The sequence below is a fragment of the Neovison vison genome, chromosome 6, assembly GCF_020171115.1.
Source record: "Neovison vison isolate M4711 chromosome 6, ASM_NN_V1, whole genome shotgun sequence".
NCBI classification, from domain to species: Eukaryota; Metazoa; Chordata; class Mammalia; order Carnivora; family Mustelidae; genus Neogale; species Neogale vison.
In genome coordinates, this window is record NC_058096.1 from 96,049,104 (window position 1) to 96,056,636 (window position 7,533).

Here is a 7,533-nt window from a genome sequence, read left to right on the forward strand (position 1 = left end):
AGAATTAGTGAACTAGAAGATAGATTTAAGGAGATTTATGGGAGACAACAAAAAGAGACAAAGAAAGAAATAAATGAGAGATTAAGATCCTATATTTACATAATAAAAATTTCAAAGGGGGGAAAAATTCCAAAGAAAATAGAGCTAATGGAGGAGATACAATATTTGTAGTGATAATGACTGAGAATTTTCCAGAATGGATGAGGGACTCAGATCCTCAGATTGGATGAGTACACTAAGTCCTGTGTAGGATATGTAAAAATAAATTTCTGCCTGAGGTTGGTTTTTTTTTTTTTTTCCTTAAAATTTTATTTGAACTCACAACCCAGAGATCAGGAGTTGAGTGCTGTATCAACTAAGCCAACCAGGCAACCCCACCTGGGATCTTAATGAACTCAGAGAATTCACAAGAAAGAATTTTAGCTTGGCTTTGTGGTAGAGATAATAGAATTTCCAATCTGACGATTCAACAAATATTTATTGAGCATCTGTTATTTGCAAAGCAGTGCTAGACATATTGGAATAAACTAAGACTGATACGATATAAATTATACTCTCAGTCTAGTTGCTCTTAATGTACATGTGATGATTACTTTTATTTTCCAACTTAGCTATGCCTCAGTACCCAATCATTTGGTCAAACACCAGTCTAGATGTCATTGTGAAGGTATTTCTCAGATGATTGAATATTTAAATCAGCAAACTTTGAGTAAAAGAGATTATTCTTTATAATGTGGATGGGCCTCATCCAATCAGTTGCAGGCTTTAAAGGAAAAATGGCTGACACATCCAAAGGAAGAGTCTGCCTTCACAGTGCGCTCAGACTTGACCTGCAACATCAGCTATTTCCTGGGTCTCCTGCCAGCTACTCTCATAGTCACATGAGCCAATTTCTTAAAATAAATCTCTTTTTTTTCCTCTCTCAATCTTTTTATCTACCTACCTACCTACCGACCTATCTATCCTACTGGGATCAGTTTCTCTGGAAAACCCCAGTTAATCAAATACAGTACATGATCAAGCTGTGCATTTATTTCTCAATGTGTGATGATGTAACTTAAATTACAAATTCTTTAAGGAGAGGGATATTTAAACTTACTCAGTCTTCCTTGAAATAATTATCATACCGCTGGACAGAAAATGTTGTTTGTTAATCTATGAAAATTAAGTGAAAGAATATTGCTGTATTCTAATAAGCATAAACAATGTATTTGTTGATCCATCACTATAAACTATGGAATTAAAAAATAATTATAGATAGTTTCACTTATATTAATATTATTTTTTTTTAAAGATTTTTATTTATTTATTTGACAGAGAGAGATCACAAGTAGGCGGAGAGGCAGGCAGAGAGAGAGAGAGAGAGAGAGAGAAGCAGGCTTTCTGCTGAGCAGAGAACCCGATGTGGGACTCGATCCCAGGACCCTGAGATCATGACCTGAGCCGAAGGCAGCGGCTTAACCCACTGAGCCACCCAGGCACCCCTAATATTATTTTGGTTCAGAAATTTTTAAAACTTCTACTTATTTATTTAGGAATGCTTCATGGATTTGTCTGTCATCCTTATGCAGGGGCTGTGCTAATCTCTGTATTGTTCCAATTTTAGTACCTGTGTTGCTGAAGTGAGTGTCTGGCTTGGGAATTTTAAACTGAGTTTAGAAAAAGCTATTTCATTCTAAACCCAATATTTTTTTTCCTTCAATGTAGTTTGAATTGGTTTTCTGTCACTTGAAGCCAAAGAGTTCTAAATAATATACCTACCTCCCTTAAGGATAGAACAGCATATAATAAAACAGACATAAGATAGGTTCATTAAAATAAGGATTAAATGAATATGAGGTATGTAATAAAATGAGAGGAAGAATGGTCTTACCAGAAATTCCAGGCTAAGGATAATTGCCGTAATTGAGAACAAAATCTATCTTGACTTTTTTAGCAACAAAGGAAAAAAGGAACCTCCATAAATTACCTTATTCTCATTGTCAAATAAAGGAAGCCTGTTTCTTCATCAAGATAATGGAATATTATTCAACCATCAGAAAGAAGGAAATCTCACTGTTTGCGACATGGTTGGACCTTGAGGGCATTCTGTGAAGTGAAATAAGTCAGACAGAGAAAGACAAATACTGTGTGGTATCACCTGTATGTAGAATCTACAAAAGCCAGATGCATGGAAACAGAAAGTGTGATTTATAGACTTTGAGGTATTGGGAGCAAAGGAACCTCTCTTTGGTGACCAGTAAAACAGAGTTTGTCCAGGGAGAGGAAGTGGGTGTGTAGTGCTGGCCTTATGGGGTAACTGGGGTGCACTGTCCAAATTCTGGCAAGAACAGGAAGCTCAGCACAGAGGCAGGTATGATATTAGCTACCCTGGCTGGGTGAACAAGTTACTGAACCAGCTGAAGAACATGCTCATTAATTCCCAGGAAACATCCAGAAAGAACTGGGAAGAACACAAAGGGAGTGAGAAACTCTACAATAATGGTGGTTGCCAGAATCAGAGAAAGGGTGTTTATTAATGTTAATGTGACCAAAATGTAACCCCCACACTAGTGAGGTCTGAGACACAGAGAACGTAATATATGAAAGGGTATGTTTCGAAGAACTAAAAGAAATATTGTGGTAACTACATAAAAGGCTAGAAGTGATTTCAAATACAATATCCTGACCTTCAAAAACAGAATGGGCTGTTGCCTTTGTTGCAAGTTTACTCTTGTTTTCAACTCATTGCTTCCTGGTCAAATTTCAGAATCTTTCCTTGATCAAAATGGTTTGTATCTAAGCATGTAGCTAAGCTAAAGACATTTTTTTTTTTTTTTTGGCTTCCTTTCTCTGTGAAAGACATATTATATCGATCTCTATCTATACCTGTAACTGTATCCACATGTATTTCTATTCAGGGCAGAATCTGAATTTGTTTGAGGAAGACAGTATTTAGCACAGTCATTACGAAGAGACTCACACAGAGCGCTCAATCTCTTAGGAAGAGGAAGTGACCAAGCGAGTACATCAGGTGTGAGGGTGGCCCGAGTGCTAACAATGACTATGAAGAAAATCAGACCTGCTGCTCTGTGGTGGTGTGGCTCAGGTAAGTCAGGAGCATGGACAGTCAGAGCTCTTTCAAAAACATTACCCCAAATTTGCCTCCAGTTGGGGAAAAACTACTAATGGTAGTCTTGTCTTGTTTTGCCTTTTTATTAGTGACTTGGAGGGCAACATGGAAAGCATGCTTATCATACTTACTGATGTCACAAAGCTGAAAAAGGTTGTTTGCTGACAGACCCAATGTCCAGAAAATTCCTGATAGGTTGGAATGTGAGGAAAAAACTTACAAATAAAATTTAATGACATTAAATAGACAACCAAGTAATATTAATTAAAATCAAGTAAGATGAAATCAATTGCATTCCTAATACACACAGACTGACCACTTTTTCTGGAAGAGGAAACATGATTTAGTAGGATGGGAAGGCAGCTAAGGAAATCAGCACCATATGGACTTGCAGTGACACAGCGTTTTGTCCAAATTGAAGCTGGAAAGGGTACCACTCTGGGCTTGGGTTCTGATGCTACTCAAAGCATGAACAGATTATGAATACCCACCTTTCAGAGATGTTGAACCAGTAGGCCCCCAGAAGTGGCAGAAGACAAGGAAGGAGAGAGATCTGGAAGCTATGTGATGAGATAAGAATTCAGCATATCTGAGATGTTTATCCGGGGAGTCTTCGGGGAGCATGTGACCAGGATGGTCAGTTCTTTGGAAAGGAAGTCATGTGGCAGGCTGCTGTTATTACTTTGTCTGCCTCCAGAGGGCAGAAACAGGACCACTGGAGGAAAGTCGCCAGGAGGCAGGTGTCTGGACTTGGTGTAGATCTGGAGTTGCTGTACTAAGGGACAATTAAGGCACATGTGTAAATATCCTTCTGACCTAGGTCTACCAGTTCAGGAACAGATCCTTACAGTGTGTGTTTTTTAATAAGGATGACCTGACAGTTGTTCGTCCATTTCTTCCAGCATCAGAGGTCATACCAACAGCTGTGTGTCTCAGTAAGGAGACAAGACCAACTGTACAAGTCAAAACTGGGCTGGAAGTGCTTAATAACTAAACTTCCAGAGCCATTGGCAAGTTAGATGAGAGAGGAATAAACAGAGTCATTATATTCCACTCCTGGAGTTGCTGATAAAAGGCTGTCTCAGCAAGAAACATTTCCCTCTTCCTGGTGGTGTTCGGATTGGGCTGGGTGCTTAGCTGTGGTGGACACGGAAACAAAGATTCTGCTTTGGGAGGAAGAGCAGGCCAAAAACCTTTAGCTCCCTATCAGCCCTATGATTTTCTGAGCCCTGGTCATCATACAGCTTCTACCTAAATGACTTCTGACAAGTGTGGGATGGATATCCTTGTTTGAAATGACTTTAAAATATGTGTGTGTATGTATATATCTATACCTATATCTATTTCTATCTCTATATATATCGAACTACAATTTGTCCTTGTCTTGCCTTGAACAATAGTGAAGAAGGTGAAAAGCCACTGCCCTGACTGACTGCTCTTAGATTGTGTTGTTGACTGAACTGGCTGTCCTTTACTCTAGTTAGTATTCTAGTTAAATTCTGAACCCTCTTCAAAACAGGATTAATTGGCTTTTTGTCAATGCTCATATTGAAGCTGGTATCAGATCTGGCTCAGGACCTCGGAACAAGAAGTAAATGCAAAGAGTTAATGCCCTTTATCTAAGGTCAAGATTGGGTTTCAAGATTAGAGGCAAGACTGAGCCTGCTTGCGAGAATCTAGCAACCCTAGCTATGGGCAAAGAAAGGAAGGAAGGATATTGAGACCGAGAACCTGGCTAGGTCTTCTAGAGATACCACGTATTACCGGCTGTAGTGATCTCTGAGAAGTTCACACTTGAACATTTTAGACTTAGAGAGGTATTCAGAGGTTTAATGGTTTGAGATATTTTTAGTGCTAGTTTTAAAACTCAATGCTTTCTGATATGTTAAAATTACACTTCTTTTGTTATAAGGTATTTGAAATCAGGAAGTATCACTTTGAGGGTTTTTTGTTTGTTTGTTTTTTATACACTCAGCCCACATTGATTGCACGTAAGTGGAAAGGCTTACAAGTCTATATTTTGTTACACACCTCAACTTCCAGGCATCTTCATTTGGATGTTAATTTTTGTATTTGAGCAAATCCTAAACTGCTTTTGGAGCAAAGTTATGACTATAGTTTCACAATTTAAGACCTCGGGTGGCCAGTGATTTGGGTTACCAAGACCATATGGTGTGACTCACTGCCTCTTATGGAGGCCCTCCTTGCTGTTTGCAGACCATCACCCTGGCTTAAGCCTATCATCTCCCACCAGGCTGGAGGTTCAGCCTTTCTGATGAGACGGCTTGTTCTACATCCTGCTTCCAGAACAGTCAGCTTTGAAACCTACTTCAATCACTCCATACCTCTATAACCTCATTGTATTATATTTAAATCCTTCAACGTGTAGTTGAGAGCCCTCTCAAAGGTCCTATCTTTTTCCTTGAAGTTTCCAATTTCTGTTCTCTCAATTCCCTCCAGGAAAGACATTTTCATTCATCCATTAAAAGAGAACTGCTATTTATTTACATCTGCATCTTAGCTCTTTGAAGCTTTTAATTCTCAGGACCTGAACAGAAGGCAATATCGCCATTTAACAAATAAATGTTTATTTAAATGTTTACTTAACAGAGGACTCAGAGAACTTTAATAACTTGCCCAACATCCCTGGCTTTTGTCTGATGATAATTTCCGTGCTCTTTGCGCTACACCGTGCTTTTCCTCTTATTTTGCAAACATTTATTATGGTTTCTGGGCTGTGCCCCCAAAGGTGTAAGGTGTTAGGATAAGAAGATAAATGAAACACTGAGATCACATACATGAACATATATTTAAAAATTTAAGGGGTTTTTGTATACATTGATTCTTCTTCAGTGGAACAAAATCAGTCTACTGCAAGAAGTAGGTAGAAATAACTGAAATCTGGAGTGAATCAGGAGTGTGCAAAAAGAAATAAGACTCAAGTATTTGCTGATTTAGGACCAAAAAAAAAAAAAAGGAATACTGAGAAATAGCTCCTTTCTTTTTGGAATTTAAATTTGGTTTTGGAGCTGTGTGGAATAATAGTGAGTGCAGGCAAATAAGGCCTTCCGTCCTAATTGGCTTCTTTCACCAAATGTCTCCAAAGGGGCTCTTGAAGCCATCTTTCTCTCTTTTATTTATTTATTTTATTATTATTTTTTTAAAAAGATTTAATTTATTTGTCAGAGAGAGAGAGAGAGCATGAGCTGGAGGAGTAGCATGCAGAGGGAGAAGCAGGCTCCCTGCTGAGCAAAGAACCTGGATATGGGACTTGATTCCAGAATGTTGGAATCGTGACCTGAGCTGAAGGCAGGCAACACTAAACCGACTGCGCCACGCAGGCACCATGAAGCCATCTTTCTAAAACATGATTCCAGTCCTGGGTGATAGTCCTGCATGGGGAGGGGAAAAATAGGAAAAGCAGTGTGGCTCCCCAGTTCCCACCTCAGCTTTTCCAGCTTCGCTTAGAGCTATGCCTTTCAGCCCCACTGAACTCCCAAGACTTCGAAGCACACCTCTGTCCTTGTGTGCATGCTTTTAATCTGTCTGGAGGGTTCTGTCTTCCTCTTCCTTATCCTGGGATTATTTCCTTGTCTTTGAGCTCTAGCTAAAATCACTCCCTCCTGCCCCACAGAGTCTCATAGCTCTTTTCCCCAGAAGCTCATAATTCTTTTCAGTTCTTCTCACATTTCTCTGAAACTACTGTTTACATCCTCCACTTGATTGGGTCTTGTTCATTTTTGTATCCCCAGCATCCACCTAGCATTGTGCTCTGGATAAAGTAACCTTTATATATGTTTGTTGAATGAATTAATTGTAAAGTATGTGGAAGAGTCTGAATGAGTAGATTAACTGGCAAACTTCAGAGGACACAAGGTTAGAGTCAAGTGTGGAAGGACAGGCTTGGCAAAGGTGCTTAAAAGTAGACAAGAGAAATTGAGAAGACTCAGGGTAGTTGCTTGCCCTGAAATTTCGGCTCTCTGCCAGGTTCAAGAAAACTCATTAACAGGAAATCTGGACACAGCTTTTTTCTTTCTTCTCCCTTCTCCTTGTCCCACACCCCTTCCCTTCTTCAACAGGCAATTGTGACGCTGGTTCCATCTCTCTGCATCTCTGAGCTAAGATCTGAGTTCTATAACAGCTCTTAAACATTTTTCATCGCCGTATTCTTGTATGTTTTTCTGGCTTTAATACAGTACTCTGTACAATAACTTTATCTGATAGATGATTGTTCTTTTTTAAGTCAATGAAAGTAATGCATTGCCTCCGGTCACTACTGAGTACTGCTTTGTGACCAACAGCTGAATGTGGAATGGAATTATTTAGGATACCTGGGAAGGTAAGGAGAGAAGGGGCCTCTGTGGGAGAACTTCTGCCTTCTTGCCCCCTGGATGATTTGAGGGGTGGGATGGGAGGCTGCC

The 7,533-nt window shown here is 39.4% G+C and overlaps 1 pseudogene; it reads right to left on the reverse strand.

The window, feature by feature from the left end:
• Positions 1-1,526: 1,526 nt before the first annotated feature.
• LOC122911028 lies at positions 1,527-1,626 on the reverse strand (annotated as a pseudogene).
• Positions 1,627-7,533: the final 5,907 nt, after the last annotated feature.